The sequence below is a fragment of the Dama dama genome, chromosome 11 (genome assembly GCF_033118175.1).
Source record: "Dama dama isolate Ldn47 chromosome 11, ASM3311817v1, whole genome shotgun sequence".
Classification (NCBI taxonomy): Eukaryota; Metazoa; Chordata; class Mammalia; order Artiodactyla; family Cervidae; genus Dama; species Dama dama.
In genome coordinates this window covers 44,988,837-45,012,320 of record NC_083691.1, presented here as the reverse complement: position 1 = coordinate 45,012,320, position 23,484 = coordinate 44,988,837, and positions in this window count along the sequence as shown.

Below are 23,484 nucleotides of genomic sequence, written 5' to 3'. Positions count from 1 at the left end.
GGAGGTGGGTCATAGAGGATCTTGCTTTGATTTATGTCGGAGAGTATTTTGCCTATGTTCTCCTCTAGGAGTTTTATAGTTTCTGGTCTTACATTTAGATCTTTAATCCATTTTGAGTTTATTTTTGTGTATGGTGTTAGAAGGTGTTCTAGTTTCATTCTTTTACAAGTGGTTGACCACTTTTCCCAGCACCACTTGTTAAAGAGGTTGTCTTTTTTCCATTGTATATCCTTGCCTCCTTTGTCAAAGATAAGGTGTCCATAGGTTCGTGGATTTATCTCTGGGCTTTCTATTCTGTTCCATTGATCTATATTTCTGTCTTTGTGCCAGTACCATACTGTCTTGATGACTGTGGCTTTGTAGTAGAGTCTGAAGTCAGGAAGGTTGATTCCTCCAGCTCCATTCTTCTTTCTCAAGATTACTTTGGCTATTCGAGGTTTTTTGTATTTCCATACAAATTGTGAAATTCTTTGGTCTAGTTCTGTGAAAAATACCGTTGGTAGCTTGATAGGGATTGCATTGAATCTATAGACTGCTTTGGGTAGAATAGCCATTTTGACAATATTAATTCTTCCAATCCATGAACACAGTATGTTTCTCCATCTGTTTGTGTCCTCTTTGATTTCTTTCATCAGTGTTTTATAGTTTTCTATGTATAGGTCCTTTGTTTCTTTAGGTAGATATACTCCTAAGTATTTTATTCTTTTTGTTGCAATGGTGAATGGTATTGTTTCCTTAATTTCTCTGTCTGTTTTTTCATTTCAATAAATATTTTGAAATGAACATTTATTTCACAGAAAAAGCAGATGAAGTTGAGAATAAATGATGGCAAGGCAGACACCAGAAACAAGTAACAACGCACGCCAACTGTGCCCTGCTAGAGGTATAAACAAACTTCCCTCTTAGGATCAAGGATGGGCAATGTAAACCAGATGGGAGGACAAGCTTCACAGAGACAGGGAAATGATTCTGAGTTCTTCTAGGAAGATGAGTACTGTTCTGATTAATAGAAGAGGTGGGAGGCAGAGGAAGCATTACAGTTAGAGGAACATCAGAGGCAGAAAGGAGTGAAAAGCACTACCTGGGTGAATGGGAATGATAGAAGGTGGGGCTGAAACTGGGCTAGGGACTCATTTTGAGCAGTCTTGAATGTTAACCTAAAAGTGACTCTATCAGAGAAAGATAACTTTTCCCCCCATTTTGGTGTCTTCACTTTTTCAAATTGAAAAATAAAAATAAATCATTATAAATATTAAATCTGTGAAAAGTAATGAAAAACACTGTGGAAAAATAGAAAGTTAGCCTCTCATAATTCCACAGCCCCAGAGAGAACCATTGTTAGGGCAAATGGGTATTGTTAAAGTCTTGACACGTATTGCTAAGTTGCCCTCTGAAAAGTCTGTATCTATGAATACTTGCACCAATAATGGAGGCGGTTGCTTGTTTTCTCACATATTTGCCAACATTGGTTATTGCCAATCTTGTAGGAAAAAAAAAAAACAAAACATTTCATTCTTGAGCATCGTTTTGTTTTGGCCATTTGATTTTTTTTTTTTTTTTTGCCCCTAATTTGAAATGCTTCCTTTATCGTAACTCACCAGTGCATCTCCTGTACCTAGCCATATGAAGCACTGAATAAATGAAGACATGTAATAAATAGGAATGATGCATTTCTGCTCTTTTGAAGAGAAAAATCGTATGATCATACCTAGGCTTTAAGACCACAGTTCTGGTGGGATTATGGAGAAAGGACTGAGAGCAGAAAGCTAATAAATTCAGAGTATAGTTAGAAAATCATTAAAACATTCTAGGTAAGAAAATGATGAACACCTTACCTAGGGTCGTGCCAATGGGGATGAAAAATCGAAATGAATCTACAGAGTATTACAAGAGTGGAACTGAGGACTTTGTATCCATTTAAGACTTCCCAGGTGGCACTAGTAATAAAGAATCTGTCTGCCAATGCAGGAGACGCAAGAGATGAAGGTTCGATCCCTGGGTGGGGAAAACACCCACTCCAGTATTCTTGCCTGGGAAATCCCATGGGCAGAAGAGCCTGGTGGGTTACGGTCCATGGGACCACAAAGAGTTGAATGTGACTGAGTGAATGAGCATACAAGATGGAAGACAAGGAGGTAATAAAGAAGACTGGAATTTCTAGCTTGGGTGCTTGAGTGGATTTACATACAGTTAATGGGAATATGGATCCAATAATGAGGAGTAACTTTTTTGAAGAGAGTTGTGAATGACTCCATTTTATATGTTAAGTGGGACCTGCTTCCTTCTATTTTATCTATGATTCTATTCTCATCCTCATAATTGCCAGTTATGTAAGTGTTCCATCAGTTTCCCCTATTTTTGCACTTCTGATTTTCACAAGAGTTCTATACCTAAAAGCATGTATCATTACTATAGTCTCTCCTTTATTACCCCCATTGACCTGACCTTTCTTTTGTAACCACCCTTATGCATGCATTAATTTATTCACTTATTTAATTAATATTTATGGAGAGCTTTCATACACCAGGCATGGTTCTACATGATGGGAAACATCAGTAAATAAAAGAGACAAAAATCCCTGCTTCCTTGGAGGTCACATACTTATTCTACTTACTCATTATTTCCTTCTTATCTGCTTCCATCATTGTCCTGGAATTGTTCTGAAAGTTGACACTGATTTCAACGCTGTGAAACCAAAGTGCCATTTCTTGGTTTCTTTGACCTCTCTGCAGCACTTGACATTGTTGGCAGCTCTCTATTTCTTTAGTTTAACTCTTGTTATCTCCACCTCTTCTGCTTTTCTATTTCTTGAAATGCTTCATTTATGTTTCCTTCTCTGCCTTTCTTCCATTCTTTCCTCCCCGCTTCCTAGTCATGTTTTAAGGACTTGCTCTCAAATATGACATTCTAACTTGTATTATACCATATACCCAAGCTATGTTTTTTTTTTTATTTTAATAAATGTATATGTTTTTGAATGTGTTGGGTCTTTGTTGCAACGCAAACTTTTCTCTAGTTGCAGCAAGTGGGGCTATTCTCAAGTTACAGCATGCAGGATTCTCATTGCAGTAGCTTTTCTTGCTGTGGAGCATGGGCTCTAGGGTGCACTGGCTTCGGTAGTTATAGCACATGGGCTCTGTGGTTGTGGTTAATGGGCCCTAGAGCATAGGCTCAGTAGATGTGGGGCATGAGCTTAGTTGCTCAGTGGCATGTAGGATCTGCCAGGCCCAGGGATTGAACCCTGTCTCCTGCTTGGCTGGCAAGTTCTTTACCAGTGAGCCACCAGGGAAGCCTGGGTATACATTTCATCTAGACCACTGTTTCCTAAAAGGTGTTCCATGCAACAGAAGTTCTTTGGGTTGTTAATAGAAGTTAAAAGAGTCCTATGGTAAAATACTTCAGGGAAAACATTGGGGTAAACACTGAGCTTCTCCATAGTGGTACTTCTTGGAGCAATTAATATGCCAATGAGAATTATGAATCACCTACAGAATGAATGTGTCTCCCTCATGTCTTGGAGCATAGAACATTATTTTTGAGTTGCATCTTGTAGGACTTCTGAAGAACACACTTTAGGAAATATTATATTAGACAATAAACTCTTTGAATGCCAAGACCTTATCATATAAATTTGTTCATGCACTCCCCAGAGGGGATTCCCCCAGTGGCTCCGTGGGTAAAGAATCCACCTGCAATGCAGAAGACACAGGAGACGCAGGTTCGATCCCTGGGTAGGAAAGATCCTGTGAGAAGGAAATGGCAACTCACTCCAGGATCCTTGCCTGGAGAATCCTATGGATAGAGGAGCCTACAGTCCATAGGGTCACAAAGAGTCAAACACAACTGAAGCGACTGAGCATGCACCCATGCACTGAATTCTACCAAGCATAGGTACGACAGGTACAACCAAGCCTGATGTTGGAGGAGTTCAGACTTGACCTGATCAGTCATGGACAATTGAAGGGTAAGGACAGTTGCATAATCTAGTAAGGACAGGATTAAATTCCTCTTTCCAAACAGAGCTACTGTTGAACCACCTGTGTCATCCACACTCCTCAGCTGAGACAGAACCAGGTTGGCTCTGAATCTACTCGGCACAGGTTCTATGACATTTACTACATGGTTGAATATGAATATTAAGGCTGTGGGGTAATCCAATAGTTCTGAGCTGGAATAAATATCCTATATCCAAGAATCACCAGCAATAGACATCTACCTGTCTAGAAATTAGTGAAAGTAGGTTATGAAGTGGGCAGCTTACTGTAGCCTCAGGAAATTTGGCTGAGCCCAAATAACTGGGTCAAACTTGCTTTCACAATCTTTAGTAAGGAATCAAAGCTACTCAGAAAAAATGACCAAAATTCATGTCACATCATGGCCATAACCATCACCCCAAATTGTCTTATTTATTATAAGATCCCAAAATGAACTTCATCCCCATCCCTTTCTATTTTTAATTCCATATAAATACTTATTAAAAACATGAATACAGATACTTTTCTCACAAAATTATCTTACTTCTGTACATTGTCTTACTTCTTTTAAAGATATTATCAGGCTGTGATTCCAGATCTTCAGCAGAGCAGGAACAAGACTCTGATACACAGCCAGCAGTAGACTTCCTTGGGGCACATTCAGTGCCTGTCAGTATGACTTTTCCTTCCTATTATTCTTACTTATATCTTTCTGCTTGGTAATCACTATGGAAAATCTAGTGTTCAATTTCCCCTATTATCTTAATTCATTCATTTGCCAAATATTTATCAAGCATCTACTTGAGAAGACTCTTGAGACTGCAAGGAGATCAAACCAGTCAATCCTAAAGGAAATCAGCCCTGAATCTTCTTTGGAAGGATTGATGCTGAAGCTGAAGCTCTAATACTTTGGCCACCTGATGTGAATAGTCAATTTGTTGGAAAAGGCCCTAATGCTGGGAAAGATTGAAGACAAAAGGAGAAGGGGGTGGCAGAGGATGGGATGGTTAGATAGCATTACTGATACAATAGACATTACTGATGCAAATTCCGGAAGATACTGAAGGACAGAGGAGCCTGGTGTGCTGCAGTCCATGGGGTCTCAAGGAATTGGACGTGACTTAGCAACTGAACAACAACAAAATGTTCCAAATGCTGACCTAGACTCTGGGGATTAAGCAATGAACAGAGCCCCTGCCCTCATGGAGCTTATGTTCTAGTTCAATTCAGTTCAATCACCCAGTCATGTCTGACTCTTTGTGAACCCATGGACTGCAGCACAAAGTCCTGATAGACAGGCTTCCCTGTCCATCACCAACTCCCAGAGCTTATTCAAACTCATGTCCATTGAGTTGGTGATGCCATCCAACCATCTCATCCTCTGTCGTCCCCTTCTCCTCCCACCTTCAATCTTTCCCAGTATCAGGGCCTTTTCTAGTGAGTCAGTTCTTCGCATCAGGTGGCCAAAGTATTGGAATTTCAGCTTAAGCATCAGTCCTTCCAATGAATATTCAGCACTGATTTCCTTTAGGATAGACTGGTTTGATCTCCTTGCAGTCCAAGGGACTCTCAAGAGTCTTCTCCAACACCACAGTTCAAAAACATCAATTCTTTGGCAGCTTTCTTTATGGTCCAGCCCTCACATCCATACATGACTACTGAAAAAAACATAGCTTTGACTAGATGGGTCTTTCTTGGCAAAGTAATATCTCTGCTTTTAATATGCTGGCTAGATTGATCATAGCTTTCCTTCCAAGGAGCAAGTGTCTTTTAATTTCATGGCTGCAGTCACCATCTGCAGCGGTTTTGGAGCACAACAGTGAAACACTTTATGTTCCAGAGATGGAAGCACATGATAAGCAAACAGATAGCAATAATGGTGGTAAGTGCTATATATAATAGAAAGGGTCAGGGGCTAGAGGGTGACTAGGTTGTTAGGGTGGTTGGGTGACCAGGTCCCTCAGAAGTCATCATATTTTATCAGAGATCTGAAAGCAAGAGGAAACTATAGATATCTAGGGGAAGGATATTCTGGACAGAGGGAACAATAAGTACAAAGGCTCTGAGATGCAAATATGCTTGGTGTATAAACAATAGCAAGGAAGCCAGTATGCAATCCAGTGTACAGAGGAACTTCATGGGAAAGGAGGTTATAAAAAAAGGTGAGGGGAAAGCAGGAGACCAGATGGCGAAGGCCTTGTGGGCCTCAATAACAACACTAGGAACCTGTTTCAGGCTTGAGAGTAGGGGAGCTACATGACTGATTTAAATTTAAAAAGGAACATTCAACCAGCAATTCCACTCCAGGATACATATCCAAAGAAAATAAAAACAGTAATTTGAAAAGATAAATGCACTCCAATATTCATAGCAGCATTATTTATGATAGCCAAGATATGGAAGCAACCTAGAGATGATGATGGCTCATACAAGGAAGATGAGATTAGGAAGGGAAATCAGATTCATGATAGATTATGAATGTACAAACAACAGGACCTGCTGATGACCTGGATGTGGGCTGTGAGTAAAAGCCAGGAAACAATGGCTTTGAGTTTTTCGCCTAAATAACTAGGTGAATGGTAATGCCACTTACTGAAATAGAGACTACTGGTAATGCAACACATTTTGGTGTGCAGGGAATTGAGAATTCTTCAAAGGACATGTTAGAATTGTGATTCTTATTAGATATTCAAGTGGAGATGTTTGTGTAGGAGTTGGATATAAAAGCCTATATATATAAATCAGAGGAATGATGTGCATTGAAGATCCAGTTTTGAAATCAACAGTATTTCAAAGGCATAGAAAACCACAAGGTAGGATGGAGTTACTTAGAGAAGGAGTGTGGCTATGGAAGAGACAAGAAGGGAGCTGAGAGCTGGAACCTGAGACGCTCCAGCAGAGTCTGGAGCTGGAGGAGAATCATAATAGGTGCCCTGGAACCCAAGTGAAGAAGGTAGCTCTTCAAAGAGAGAAGGATTAACTGTGTATTTAACACTATTGTTATGTACATGTAATCTATGATGCCATATAGTGAGGCTGCTGAATTTTAATATAAAAATTCTGGATTTATAAGAATTAAGCCTGATGAAAAGCAAAGATAAGCATATGTACCAGATGTTTTGGGAGAGTGCTAGTTTTCACCCAATTTTTCAAGAATAATTAATAACATTCACCTTTACTTTCAAAAGTACTCCAATTTAAATAATAAATTATATGATCCTCCTAACTATAGCGAAAACAGAATTCGTGGCAAATAATGTTTTTAGGAATCTGTGCTTCAGAACTATCACAAGTAATGACTCAATAGAATTTGTTAATTCGAAAAAGTTTTGCTTTAGTCTAAGAACTTTAGCTCAAGAGTTTCCGACCCATACTCTATCTCCTGTTTCAGACTCTCTAGGTAACAATGTGTGTCACAGAATTTTTTCCTTGATTCTTCCTTCTTCTTTACTAATTTTAACCATAAAGCATGCTCAATGAAGAAAACATCATAAACACAGAAGGGTATGAAGGGAAAAAAAACCATAATTTCAATAACCAGAAAAGTGCAGTTATGTATTTAAACAACAACAATATTATAATTTCAGCTTTTCTTACTGATCTGCACAACAGACCATAGATTTTTCAGAACTAAACTTTTAATTTTTAGGTTGTTGTAGATCCTTATGTGGTTATAATAAATAACACAGATTGATCCCATGACCTTTTTGCCCAGTTTCCTCCAATGTTAACATCTTGCAAAATTAGAGAACCAGGATATCTTTTTGTGGGGAAGCAAGTTTTTAACATACAAAATCCAATTTACCAGTTTTTTCTTTGATAGAATGGCTAAGAACTCTTTGCCTCAACTTAGATCCCAAACATTTTCTTCTATTTTTTTCTAAAAGTTTTATTGTTTTATGCATTACATTTAAGTTCAAGATTTATTTTGAGTTAATTTTTTTTTTACAAAATGTGAGACTTAGATAATAATTTAGTACTTTTCCTATGGATGTACAATTATTCCAGCTTTTGTTGGAAAGACTATCTGTTTTAAGTTCAATTGCTTTTGCAGCTTTGCCAAAATTCAGTTGAGCATATTTATGTGTCTATTTCTAGGTTCTCTATTCTGTTCTATTGATCTATGTATCAATAGATACATAATATTGATTGTAGTTGTGTAATGAAGTCCTGAAATAGAGTAGACTGATTCCCCCAATTTTATTTTTCTTTTCAAAATTGTTTCAACAATTATAGATCCTTTGCGTTTACACATAAATTTTGGAATAATCTTGTTTAGTTACCAAAAAACCTTGCTGGGATTTTGATAGGACTTGCACTGAACTTATATATCAATTAAGGAGAGAACTGACATTTTTACTTTGTTGAGTCTTCCAATCTATAAACACTGTATATTTCTCCAATTATTTAGATTTTTTTTATTTCTTTTATCAGTGTTTGACACTTTTCAGCAAACAAATCCTCTACGTGTTTTGTTAGACTTACATCTTATTTCATTTTTAAGGGATCAATTATGAGTAGTATTGAGTTGAAAATTTTGGTGTTTACATATTTATTGCTGGTATATAAAACAGCAATTAATTTTTGTGTTTATCTTATATCCTGTGAGTTTGCTGAACTCACTTATTAGTTTTAGGAGGGTTTTTGTTTTTATTTTCGTAGATTCCTTAGGATTTTCTATGTAGACAATCATGTCATCTGCAAATAGGGAGAATTTTATTCCTTCCTTTCTGATCTATATACTTTTTATTTCCTTTTTCCTTCTTTCTTTTTTTGCTTTATTGAATTGGCTAGGACTTCTAGCACTGTGATGAATGAGCGATAATACTGAACAACCTTTCCTTGTTTGGAATTCTAGGAGGAAAATACTTCAGTTCAGTTCTGTTGCTCAGTCATGTGCGACTCTTTGCAACCCCATGAACTGCAGCATGCCAGGCTTCCCTGTCCATCACCAACTCCAGCAGCTTGCTCAAACTCATGTCCATTGAGTTGGTGATGCCATCCAATCATCTCATCTTTTGTCGTTTCCTTCTCTTCCCGCTTTCAATCTTTCCCAGCATCAAGGTCTTCTCAAATGAGTCAGTTCTTTGCATCAGGTGGGCAAAGTATTGCAGTTTCAGCTTAAACATCAGTCCTTCCAATGAATATTCAGGACTGATTTCCTTTAGGATGGCCTGGTTGGATCTCCTTGCTGTCCAAACTCTCAAGAGTCTTCTCCAACACCACAGTTCAAAAGCATCAATTTTTCAGCTTTCAGCTTTCTTTATGGTCCAGCTCTCACATCCATACATGACTACTGGAAAAACCATAGCTTTGACTAGATGGACCTTTGTTGGCAAAGTAATGTCTCTGATTTTAATATGCTGTCTAGGTTGGTCATAGTTTTTCTTCCAAGAAGCAAGTGTCTTTTAATTTTATGGCTGCAGTCACCATCTGCAGTGATTTTGGAGTCCAAGAAAACAAAGTCTGTCACTGTTTCCATTGTTTCCCCAATTATTTGCCATGAAGTGATGGGACCGGATGCCATGATCTTAGTTTTCTGAATGTTGAGCTTTAAGCCAACTTTTTCACTCTCCTCTTTCACTTTCATCAAGAGGCTCTTTGGTTCTTCTTTGCTTTCTACCATAAGTGTGGTGTCATCTGCATATATAAGGTTATTGATATTTCACCCAGCAATCTTGATTCCAGCTTGTGCTTCATCCAGTCCAGGGTTTCTCATGATATACTCTGCATATAAGTTAAATAAGCAGGGTGACAATATACAGCCTTCATGTACTCCTTTCCCAATTTGGAAACAGTTTGTTGTTCCATGTCCAGTTCTAACCGTTGCTTCTTGACCTGCATACAGATTTCTAGGAGCCAGGTCAGGTGGTCTGGTATTCCTATCTCTTTAAGAATTTTTCACAGTTTGTTGTGGTCCACACAGTCAAAGGCTTTGGCATAGTCAATTAAACGGAAGTAGATGTTTTTCTGGAACTTTCTTGCTTTATTGATGATCCAGCAGATGTTGGCAATTTGATCTCTGGTTCCTCTGCATTTTCTAAAACCAGCTTGAACATCTGGAAGTTCACGGTTCACATACTGTTGAAGCCTGGCTTGGAGAATTTTGAGCATGTGTGTGAGATGAATACAATTGTGCGGTAGTTTGAGCATTCTTTGGCATTGCCTTTCTTTGGGATTGGAATGAAAACTGACCTTTTCCAGTCCTGTGGCCACTGCTGAGTTTTCCACATTTGCTGGTATATTGAGTGCAGCACTTTCACAGCATCATCTTTTAGGATTTGAAAGAGCTAAACTGGAATTCCATCACTTCCACTAGCTTTGTTCATATTCATGCTTCCTAAGGCCCGCTTGACTTCACACTCCAGGATGTCTGGCTCTAGGTGAGTGATCACACCATCATGATTATCTGGGTCATGAAGATCTTTTTTGTATTGTTCTTCTGTGTATTCTTGCCACCTCTTCTTAATATCTTCTGCTTCTGTTAGGCCCATACCATTTCTTTCCTTTACTGTGCCCATCTTTGCTTGAAATATTCCCTTGGTATCTCTAATTTTCTTGAAGAGATCTCTAGTCTTTCCCATTCTATTGTTTCCCTCTATTTCTTTGCATTGATCACTGAAGAAGGCTTTCTTATCTCTCCTTGCTATTCTTTGGAACTCTGCATTCAAATGGGTATATCTTTCCTTTTCTTCTTTACCTTTCACTTCTCTTCTTTTCACAGCTATTTGTAAGGCTTCCTCAGACAACCATTTACTTTTTTGCATTTCTTTTTCTTGAGGATGGTCTTGATCACTGCCTCCTGTACAATGTCAGGAACCTCCATCCATAGTTCATCAGGCCCTCTGTCTATCAGATCTAATCCCTTAAATCTATTTGTCACTTCCACTATATAATCACAAGGGATTTGATTTAGGTCATACCTAAATGGTCTAGAGGTTTTCCCTACTTTCTTCTATTTAAGTCTGAATTTGACAATAAGGAGTTCATGATCTGAGCCACAGTCAGTTCCTGGTCTTGTTTTTGCTGACTGTATAGAGTTTCTCCATCTTTGGCTGCAAAGAATATAATCAATCTGATTTCGGTATTTACCATCTGGTGACATCCATGTGTTGAGTCTTCTCTTGTGTTGTTGGGAAGGGTGTTTGTGTCCTCTTGACAAAACTCTATTAGCCTTTGCCCTGCTTCATTCTGTACTCCAAGGCCAAATTTAAGTATTATGTTAAGGGTGGCTTTTTTTTGTAGATCCTCTTTCTCAATTTGAGAAAGTTCCCCTCTATTGCTAGTTTTCTGACAGTTTTTTATTATAAACAAGTGTTGAATTTTGTTGAATGCTCTCCTTCATTAATTGGTATGGTCATGTAATTTTTCTTCTTTAGCTTGTTTATATGGTAGATAACATTGATTTCAAAGCTTACTACAAAGCAACTGTAGTCAAGACAGTGTGGTAATGGCACAAGGATAGATATATAGATCAGTGGAGTAGATCTGAGAGCCCAGAAATAAATTCATATATTTATGGTCAAATGATTTTGTCTTTTTGGTCAAATGATTTTTTGACAAGAGTACCAAGACCATTCAATATTTTTTTTTTTCTCTAACAAGTGTAGGGATAAGTAGCCAAAAGCAAAAGAATGAAGTTCAGTCCCTATGTTATGCCATATTAAAAAAATCAGCTCAAAGTGGATCAAAGACTTAAATGTAAGAGCTAAAACTATAAAACTCTTATAGGAAAACATAAGGTCGTATCTTCATGATCTTGAATTTAACAAAAGATTCTTAGATATGACACCAAAACTCGAAGCAACAGAAGAAAAAACAAATAAATTGGACTTCATCAAAATTAAAACCTTTTGTGTTCAAAGGAGACCATGTGGATCTCATTTAAACCTTCTGGTTTAGCTTGTTTCCTCTGACATTGCCCCAGCAGGAGAAGGAAGGGGGAGGGGTGAAGTGTGTCTACCTCATTATTGCCAGTTGGGGGTAGAAGTCCAGATGGGTAGTGGACTCTTTTAGCTTCTTCTCAGCCTCTGTTGGCACCTGAGCTGTGGATGCTTTTCATTAATTATAGTTGGAGATGGGAGTTCCAGTTCTTCAGTATACCTCCACTGATATCTCCCTAGTAGGGAAGGGTAGGAGTGCTTTAATATTGCTCCTCATGGGGACGCCACTAATGCCACGAGCATAGGGTAAATAGTGTCTGCCCTCATTACTACTAGGTTGCCATCAAAGCCCTGATTCACCACTAGGCTTCCTCTGACACCACACTTGTGGTAGTGGGAGTTAGGGAGAGGGTTGCGGCACTTCATTACAGCCTGACAAAAGTGGAAGTATGAGCTCTCCACTTGGTTTCTACTCATGTGGGTGGGGTTGGGGCCATAGTTTTCATCTGTCATGTTTGGCTAGAGTACAGTACTTATTGCCTGAAGTTCTGCCTTGCTAGGCTGCTCTTTTCCAAGCCTTTTGACTAAAGAGAGTATGCTTTTGTTAGAACCTTCCTTTATTTGTGCTAGTTGCCAGCTTCTTCAATGCTGAGTCTAGGATAGATGAGGCAGAAGGAGGACCTAGAAGACTCATCCCTGTGTTGTGCCCTGGGTCCTTAGATCCATAGTTGGTTGACTTCCTCTCCACCTTTTAGAATCTCCCTATGTTTCTTTTCAGAGCTTAGACCTTTAAAATCAGAAGAAATTTTGGCAACAGATGATCCTGTTTAATTATTTCATTTAACAGTAGAAGACAATGAACCCTAAAGTTACAAGCTAGTTACCAGTAGTGTTGGGAGTACATTCCAGTATTTAAAGTGCTTTTTAGTGTATCAAAGTGCCTCAATCAGATGGTTTTGTTTCATTTTGTTAGATATGAGCTCAAATTAATGGAAGTTTTACCTCAAATTTCCAGAAAAAACTTAGCACCATATATTTTGTATCAGTTCAGTGGCTCAGTCGTTTCTGACTCTTTGCAACCCCACGAACTGCAGCACGCCAGGCCTCCCTATCCATCACCAACTGCCGGAGTTTACCCAAACCCACGTCCATTGAGTTGGTGATGCCATCTGACCATCTCATACTCTGTCGTCCCCTTCTCCTCCTGCCCTCAATCTTTCCCAGGATCAGGGTCTTTTCCAATGAGTCAGCTCTTTACATCAGGTAGCCAAAGTATTGGAGCTTCAACTTCAACCTCAGTCCCTCCAATGAACACCCAGGACTGATCTCCTTTAGGATGGACTGGTTGGATCTCCTTGCAGTGCAAGGGACTCTCAAGAGTCTTCTCCAACACCACAGTTCAAAAGCATCAATTCTTCGGCTTTCAGCTTTCTTTATGGTCCAGCTCTCACATCCATACATGACCACTGGAAAAATCATAGCCTTTACTAGATGGACTTTTGTTGGCAAAGTAATGTCTGTGCTTTTTAATATGCTGTCTAGGTTGGTCATAACTTTTCTTCCAAGGAGTAAGCATCTTTTAATTTCATGGCTGCAATCACCATCTGCAGTGATTTTGGATCCCCCCAAAATAAAATCAGCCACTGTTTCCACTATTTCCCCATCTATTTGCCATGAAGTGATGGGACTGGATGCTATGATCTTAGTTTTCTGAATGTTGAGCTTTAAGTCAACTTTTTCACTCTCCTCTTTCACTTTCATGAAGAGGCTCTTTAGTTCTTCTTCACTTTCTGCCATAAGGGTGGTATCATCTGCATATCTGAGGTTATTGATATTTCTCCTGGCAATCTTGATTCCAGCTTGTGCTTCATCCAGCCCAGCGTTTCTCATGATGTATTCTGCATATAAGTTAAATAAGCAGGGTGACAATATACAGCCTTGATGTATTCCTTTTCCTATTTGGAACCAGTCTGTTGTTCCATATCCAGTTCTAACTGTTGCTTCCTAACCTGCATATAGGTTTCTCAAGAGGCAGACTCACAGACTTAGAGAATAAACTTATGGTTACTGGAGAGGAACTGTGGCAAGGAGGGATAGATCAGGAGTTTGGAATTGACATGTACACACTGTTATATTTAAAACAGATAACTAGCATGGACCTGCTGTTAAAAAAAAAAAAAAAACCAATAAACAAACAAACAAAACTCCATACTGTGAGTAATTGGTAATTTGTTCTTAATTTTAAGTTAGGAAGTTCTCAGAGAGAATAATTCCGACAGCTCTGGGTAGCATTTTTTTTTTTCTTCAAAATGACATTAAAACACCTTTTCTTTCTTTTTTTTTAACAAAAGGTTATGCTTGTACATTCTAGAACAATCTAAAGATACTGACACTAAAGATACTGATATCTGGAAATGTTAATAATTCTACCCACCCAGAAACTTGACATCTTAATATCAAGGTGTAGCCTTCCAGACTTTTCTGAGGACATGTTTAAATATATATATATATATATACAACTGTCATAGTAGGAAAAATAACTCCAGTTATAGTACATCTAAAGTATTTAGTAGAGGGCCTAGGGCTCTTTGGCTTTTTTGGGAAGAAAGAAATATGTCATTATACATAACATTTGTTTTCAGACTTGTGTTACTAACCTCTTATTATTATTATTTTAACCTCTTATTATTATGTTACCACTTTAGGTTTATGTAGGTGTAAGCTTTTAGACTTAATTCATTTTATACTATCCAACTTTGGCAGAAATAGGCTTTCAACCATAGGAAACATTTTAAACAACTAGTTAAGGATAAGAATGAAAGAAAGGAAGAGACAGAGTGAAACTGGCTGATTTCTATCGTAATCATTATTTGGAGTTATTTTTGGGCTATTTCCCATGTATTAGCACTAATATTTCATTTTACTAGTTATGAGTTGAGAAGTCAAGTGTTTACTAGGTCCTCTAAGAATTTTTTAAAATAGCATTTGTTTTCCTGACAGTAAAAAAGTAATGTTCATTATAGAGAATATGAAAAAATTTAAAGATGTAAAGAAAATTTAAATGGCCCATAATCCTACTATTCAGTAATAACCACAGTTAACATTTTTAAGTAGTTACTTTTAGTCTTTTTTCTATGCACATACATTTTTACTATATATATAAATAAATAAAATTGTTGTTGTTGCTATTGAGTTGCTAAGTCATGTCTGACTGTTTGTGACTCCTTGGACTGCAGCCTGCCAGGCTCTTCTGTCTATCTGATTTCCCAGGCAAGAATACAGGAGTGGGTTGTCATTTCCTTCTCCAGGGGATCTTCCCAACCCAGGGATCAAACTCTCATCTCCTGCATTGGCAGGCAGATTCTTTACCGCTGAGCCACCAGGGAAGCCCATAAATAAATATATCAATTTACTAAAGGATTTTATTATGATTGATTTAGGTTAGATTTTCCAATCTTTATCATTATAAATGACACTTTGTAAAGTTTCTTACTGTATCTCCCCAAAAAGTATCTTAAGAATTTGATACATAGTTTTGAAATTGTATCTTAATTTTTATCAAGCAGATAGAGGGACTAGAGGTGATAAGTTGTGGACAGGAAATAATGTGCATTTATTCTGGATAACACATCCATGATATGTATAATAAAACTACTTCCACTGGTTCAGAATAGTTTCTAGTAGATTGTTTATTTCTGGAATGAATCATTATAAATTCGAAGAATAAATGATTAAAAAACCACACTAGAAATTGGTTGGAGTGGAAACGTTTTTAGTAGTTTGTCAATTATAACCTTAGGCATGTCTGAAAAGACATAGCTGCTTTCACTGCCAAGCAAGTTGCACTAATATTAAACAAATGCTAAAGAAGTAGAACAGTGAAGAGAGAGTAACTACCAGCAGGAAAGTTAGGTACCTATTCAGAGATCTCATCTCAGACTCTGTGCTATTCCCCACCATCCTGGTTATATGGAATTACCAAGAGTAGTGTTATGTTTTCTGTTGTTATGTTCAAACTTGCAAAGGACTCTCCTGACAGGGAGCACTGGGTCAGTTTCCTCTAGGACTGCAAGAGGCATGCTAAGTATTCATCCTAATCAAATTGTCCTAAGACTCATGAATTTTGTCACAGTTGGTTTCTTTTTTACTCAATATATGTCTTCATGATTACCACTGAAGAATATATTCTCTGGAAAAATTTAAGATTATACAGAACACCTAAGAGTGAACTCTCATTGGTCAAATCTTATTACAAGGCTTTGTGGAGTTTGTCATTATTAGGGCTGTTAAATCAACTAACACAGATACATCTGTTTTGGGTGGAGACAGCAACCATCAGTTTAAGCATTCTAAGAAAGCAAGTTTGAGCACTTGTGAAAAGACCTGAGCTATTTGGTGTCCTGTTTCTACATACATATGGGCAACCATGATTATTCAGAATACCCAATTCACAAAATATTTAAGAACTTTTACTTAAAGCTTTAAATTTAAAATGTTTCTGAAACAGGTGAAATTTCAAAATGGAACATAATAAAATGAAAAGGGAGTCAATATATTCTCTTTAAATAGCCAAACACAGCCTTCAAACACAAAAGCATTGACAATTGGTTCCTTGGCATGTATTGACTACCTGTACAAACAAATTTTAATTGAAAATAACATGTAAATTCTTCTGCACAGCTTATAATCACAATGCTTAATATAGTACATACTATCTCATGCACAGAAAATGTGACTTTAATGCATACCACTAGCAAAAGTATCTGACTTTTTAATGCCCAGTACTTGGGACATATTTTTGTTAGACAATTTTGATATTATATACTTTAAATGTCTTTTTCAATTTTGCATTTGCTTGGTTGATTTTCATGAGACTTGCATGTCTCTTAACATGGTAGCATCCTGGTTGATGTTTCTCTATGTCCGTATCTTAAGTTTGGGAAGGTCACCTGAACAAACAATTCTAGACTGTGGTGTCACCAGTCTTTCAGTATGCACACTAATAGCATACATGCGTCTTCTCTCTTTTTCCTCCAAAACTGTCATGTGAAATGATCATAATGTTCTTTCTCTGATGAGTTTTATCATAAAAACATCACACTCATCCTGTATGGTTTTTAAAAATTAACTATGGTAGGGTATGATATAGATAAAAAGCCTTGTTTAAACTGTACATCATGATGCACTTCAGTTCAGTTCAGTTCAGTCACTCAGTCATGTCCGACTCTTTGTAACCTCATGGACTGCAGCAATCCAGGCTTCCCTGTCCATCACCAACTTCCAGAGCTTGCTCAAACTCATGTGCATTGAGTCGGTGATGCCATCCAATCATCTCATCCTCTGTCGTCCCCTTCTCCTCCTGCCTTCAATCTTTCCCAGCATCTGGGTTTTTTCCAATGAGTCGGTTCTTCACATCAGGTAGCCAAAGTATTGGAGCTTCAGCTTCAGCATCAGTCCTTCCAATGAATATTCAGCACTGCTTTCCTTTCGGATTGACTGGTTGGATCTCCCTGCAGTCCAAAGGACTCACAAGAACCTTCTCCAATACCACAGTTCAAAAGCATCAATTCTTTGGCTCTCAGCTTTCTTTATGGTCCAGCTCTCACATCCATACATGACTACTGGAAAAACCATAGCTTTGACTAGACGAACCTTTGTTGGCTGAGTAATGTCTCTGATTTTTAATATGCTGTCTAGGTTGGTCATAACTTTTCTTCCAAGGAGTAAGCATCTTTTAATTTCATGGCTGCAATCACCATCTGCAGTGATTTTGGATCCCCCCAAAATAAAGTCTGTCACTGTTTCCATTGCTTCCCCATCTATTTGCCATTACGTGATGGGACCAGATGCCATGATCTTAGTTTTCTGAATGTTGAGCTTTAAGCCAACTTTTTCACTCTCCTCTTTCAAGTTAATCAAGAGGCTCTTTAGTTCTTCTTTGCTTTCTGCCATTAGGGTGGTGTCATCTGTGTATCTGAGGTTATTGATGCATTCTGCATGATTTTTTTAATTTGGAGAGATAGTGACCTGAGTTCCATCTTAAACTGGTTACTGACTAGCCATGTGACCATGGGCAGGTCACTGTAACTTCTCAAAGCCTAGATTCTTCTCTCTATGGAATGAGGATAGTGGTAATTGCAGAGTTGTGAAGATTCTCTGAAATAATGAGCAAGTGTCCAGCATACAGCCTATTCTTAATTCACCTTTTACTACTAGGTAGGATTTTTATTTGTTTTTTCTTCTTCCTTTAAAAAATTTTTTTAAATCTTTTTTTCTTGTTTTTAGGTAGAGTTTTTTTTTTTTTTTTAAACTTCATATTTATAAATTTCTATCTGGGGTCTTCAAAATAGTCATTTAGGAATTCATTTCTTCCTCACTTCTGACTGTTAACCATATTCACCTATTCTTTGTCAGAGGCAGAAGAAACACTGGATAAACACCCTGAACTTACATCTCGTTTGACAACTCAGAATTTTCAGTATGTCCTTGTCGGCAATGACAGGCATATATAATTGTGTGTACCTTTCACTCTGCTACCAACTACTGCTAGATAATTTCTAAAGGACAAAGTTTCACTGGGACTACGTAGTGACAAATTAGGTCTCACAACTACATATTTCCTTAGGCAAAAATTCACAGAAGCCAAGTGATGGCTTCTATAATTGTTCAAGTACAATGCTAAGCACTTGAAGCCTTCCTGACCCCCCTTTAAACTCCTTACAAGTGTGAAAGCAACGTTCTTCAGTGTCTGAGAACAGAGGCAAACAACTGTATGTGCTAAGTCATCTGACTTTATTTGAATCACAAGAGTTCACACCAGCCAGGGAATTACTTTCCCTGACTACAATCTGCTGTCAGACACAGAGAAATACAGAAAGCAGACTTTAAATCATTCTTGATGATTGATATATATTCACAGGATATATCCTGTGAACTGTAATTAATTAGAAAGTAGTTTGAAATTAGTGATACTTTGATGGTGATTCTAGCCATTGGTATTTTCTTTAAGTGACAATAAATTCGAAGCCCCGAATTTTAGTACTCTCATGTCATTGCCCGCGATTTTTCTTTGGCCAGGCACTTGGTAACTCGGCTGCATTCTTCACCTTTCAACAATCTACCTACTCCCCTTCCTATCACTTTCATTTGTGGGGCTTGGGACTGGTGAGCCAGGAGGAAGAAAAGCTCAAGTAGATCTTCAGGATACACCCTCCCCAACAGGGTCTCACTGCAGAGAAGATCCTGAAAAAAGACTCAGCCTCAAGGCCGTCTGCCACGGCGGGATCCCCAGGCCTGGCCAGAGCCCTAAGGAGAAAGCACCCTGGCCTCGCCTCGGCCCAGTCTCTGCCCGGACTTCTGGATGCTAAGACCCAAGGCAGCGCGGAGAAGGAGGAGGGACTAGAAAGAGGAGGAGGAGCAGGAGAGGAAAAGGAAACTTCTTCGAGGCTGACTCAGCCTAGTGGAACCAACCTCAGGGGCTTGAGGTCCCAGGAGGCGTGGCCTTAGGGATGGAAGGAGGACGGGGCTTCATGGGGCGGAGACTCATGCAAGAGAGCGAGAGAGGAGGGGCGGGCAGCAGAGACTCCTCCAAGTGGGCGGTCGGGCTGCACCCGTCCGCCTGCGGTAGGAGAGGAGGGCACACCCTCTCCCCCCGCACCGCCCTCCCCTCCTCCCCTAGTGGAGAAGGCAAACTCTTAACCGGGTCGCCAGCCGTCATCTCGCGGCTCGTCCCATCCTCTTACAGCCTCTGTGACCAGCGCAGGTCGTCAGCCCGAGAGCAGGCAATCCGAGCAGTTTCTGTTTTCATTTTCCGTTTCCCGCCCTGGTCGCAGTCTTGGAGGGGGAGAAGTGGCGGGGAGGCGGGGGCGGCTGGGGGTGGGGGAAGGGGGGCAGCCCCAGTGTCACCGCCCCCCACCCCAGGCAAGGAGTCAGGTGGTCTGCAGGGCTACACCATTCAGAACGTTATGATGCCCCGAGATTCCCGCCATAGACGCAATCTAGGATAAAATGCAGATGTACTGGGGTCATGATAAATAACTGACGTATTTCTGGCCCACAGCTATCTAAAACTATTCTATTGATTAAGGGATTAACTGCTTTTTCTTCTATTTTTAAAGTAGAAAACCGGACTCTTAGAAACACCAGGTGTGGCGCCCTAGCCACTCTGCGAGCAACCGAACACCGAGCACCTCAGGGGAAACAAAAGAAGATTCTCCCTTCCTCCCAGTTGTTAATAATGTGACATAGCTCCACTCTCAACTCCTCCTTGCAAATGATTCGTGTTTTCGGAGAACTCAGTTTTCCTAGTTTTGCAATAACTTAACTGAATTCCTCCACTTTGGTTTCTACTTGACTCTTGATTGTGTCATCTACCCCAGTGCTAGACCAAAGAGTTAAAAGACAAAAAGAAAGTAAGCTTCTTACAGAAAGGAAAAGCTATAATAATTGCCTATGCCAAACATACTTAAGCTTCCATAGCTGCAAAATATGTTCGGTTTAACCAACCAAATTCTGTGCTGGACCCTGGGGAAAGTCATATATAACACAGATACTCTAATAGGGAAGATAACTGAATAGAAAAACAATTATAATTCAGTGTCAAACAATCAATAAAAGCATATACTAGATCCAAAAGTAGCATCATTGAAGAAGTGACTAATTCTATGGGACATGTGGGGATGAGGGCATAAAAGGTTTCATCCAGGAATTATAAACATCTGAGCATAAGCAGGAATGTTTAAAAAAGAAAAAAAGCTTATGAGATAGATATTAATAAATGACTACAAAACGCTGATTGAGTGGTGCAGAATTCTCTTAATTTTAAAATGTTGGCAAAGAAATTAGTTGGAATATGGGGTGAAGGGGGAAAACTCCTTTTACTCAAATCTTAAATGTTACAGAAATAAAATAACAGCCCTCCATAATTCCCATTCCAGGAAAGATCAGTGTTGTTATACGTTGTATACGCCTCCAGGTTATGTGTTAACAACTGGCGCTGTATTCTACAGAAATGGAATCTCCAGAACTTGGAGGTGGTATAGGAAAGTGGTTAGTATGCTGGCTTTGGCAGGTTGGTGTCACCTGGGCTGGAATGCAGCATCTATCAGTTCCCAGTTCTGTCACCTTGGGAAGTTATTTCTCTTCCCCTCGGTTTCCCCTTTTGCAAAACAGGACTACAATTATACCAATTATCAGCTGAGATTTTAAATGTCAGAGGGGATTCTTTGTGCATGCAACCCATAAAGTTGCTTGTTTTATTTTTTTCAAATTAATTTATTTTTTATTGGAGTATAGTTACTTTACAATGTTGTTAGTTTCTTCTGCACAGCAAAGTGAATTAGCTATATGTTTACATATATCCCCTGTTTTTGGGATTTCCTTCCCATTTAGATCAACACAAAGCACTGAGCACAGCTCCCTGTGCTATACAGTAGGTTCTCATTACTTATATATTTTATGCATAGCATCAATAGTGTATACATGGCAATCCCAATCTCCCAATTCATCCCACCTCATCCTTTTCCCCCTTGGTATTCGTATGTTTGTTCTCTACAAATTTCTTGTGTTTTAAATGATATTTACTTGAGTTGTAAAATTTAAATTTAGTCATTATTAATTATTTAAACACAAATCTCAAATTCATTTACAAATCTGTCAATTTCATGTTAAAATAAAACTAACTGTTCTTTGATTAATGCCCAGTGAGCATATTAATTTGATGTGTTAAATTTCCCATTTAAATGCATTTATCAATGGGATAGAATTTTCTTAGGCATTACATATTAACATCACAAAAGCATGCAAATCTAACAAATCAAATTCTCTTGCACATTTACACAGTTTATAAATCTCATTTATTAAGTTCCCTTAAATATGTCAAATTCACACTTTGCTGTACCTTATTGTCTCAGGTACTTCACACTCCTAACAAGGCAGATTTACACTCTCTAAATCGTCTCAACCCATTCTCTGCCCAGTTCTGAGCACTTACAGAGTATCTCTGTGAGTCTTCCTGAGCACTGAGGAAGGGCAATGGTTAGATTGCTGTGCTAATAACTGGCTGTGTGATCTTTGTTAAGCCACATAACTCTTTGTGCCTCTGTTTTATCATTTGAAAGTGGGAGTAGCAATAATAAAAAACTCATAGGGTTGTTATGAGCTTTACCTGAGTTAGTGCGTGCAAGGCACTTAATACAGTCCTGCTAAGTAATAAGCACTCAACAAATGTGTTATTATAAATCTAGCAAGTCATATTCTCTCAGGCATCTATACAGCATAAAAATCAAACCTATATATTTAATCAAATTCACAAGTGTTAAAATATTCACTGTATCCTTAGTTGGTCAAATCCTAAGTATTTCAATGAAAAATCACTTTAAAATGTCAGATTTTTAATACAAATTGCAAGATTCTTTAAAACATCTCAAATAACTTAAAAACAAAGAACACATACACAAACAGCACAGTGAGTTAAAAATCTGTTAATATATCTTGTAAATATATAATTCGAACTATATTATCAGTTCAGTTCAGTTCAGTCACTCAGTCTTGTCCAACTGTCTTCGACCCCATGGACTGCAGCATGCCAGGCTTTCCTGTCCATCACCAATTCCCGGAGCTTGCTCAAACTCACCTCCATTGAGTCAGTGATGCCATCCAACCATCTCATCCTCTGTTGTCCCCTTCTCCTCCCACTTTCAATCTTTCCCAGCATCAGAGTCTTTTCCAGTGAATCAGTTCTTTGCATCAGGTGGCCAAAGTATTGGAGTTTTAGCTTCAGCATCAGTCCTTCCAATGAATATTCAGGACTGATTTCCTTTAGGATGGCCTGGTTGGATCTCCTTGCAGTCCAAGGGACTCTCAAGAGTCTTCTCTAACACCATAGTTCAAAAGCATCAGCTCGTCGATGCTCAGCTTTATTTATGGTCCAGCTCTCACTTCCATACACAACTACTAGAAAAACCAAAGCTTTACTAGACAGACCTTTGTTGGCAGAGTAATGTCTCTACTTTTTAATATGCTGTCTATATTGGTCATAGTTTTTCTTCCAAGGAGCAAGCATCTTTTAATTTCATGGCTGCAGTCACAATCTGCAGTGATTTTGGAGCCCAAAAAGATAAAATCTGTCACTGTTTTCCCATTTATTTGCCATGAAGTGATGGGACCCGATGCCATGATCTTAGTTTTCTGAAGGTTGAGTTTTAAGCCAGCTTTTTCACTCTTCCCTTTCATCAAGAGGCTCTTTAGTTCTTCGCTTTCTGCCATAAGGGTGGTGTCATCTGCATACCTGAGCTTATTGATATTTCTCCCAGCAATCTTGATTCCAGCTTGCTTGCTTCATCCAGCCTGGCATTTTGCATGATGTACTCTGCATATAAGTTAAATAAGCAGGGTGACAATATACAGCCTTGACGAATTCCTTTCCCAATTTGGAACCAGTCTGTTGTTCCATGTCCAGTTCTAACTCTTGCCTCCTGACATGAATACAAATTTTTCAGGAGGCAGGTCAGGTGGTCTGGTATTCCCATCTCTTTCAGAATTTTCCACAGTTTGTTGTGATCCACACAGTCAAAGGCTTTGGCATAGTCAATACAGCAGATGTTTTTCTGGAACTCTATTGCTTTTTC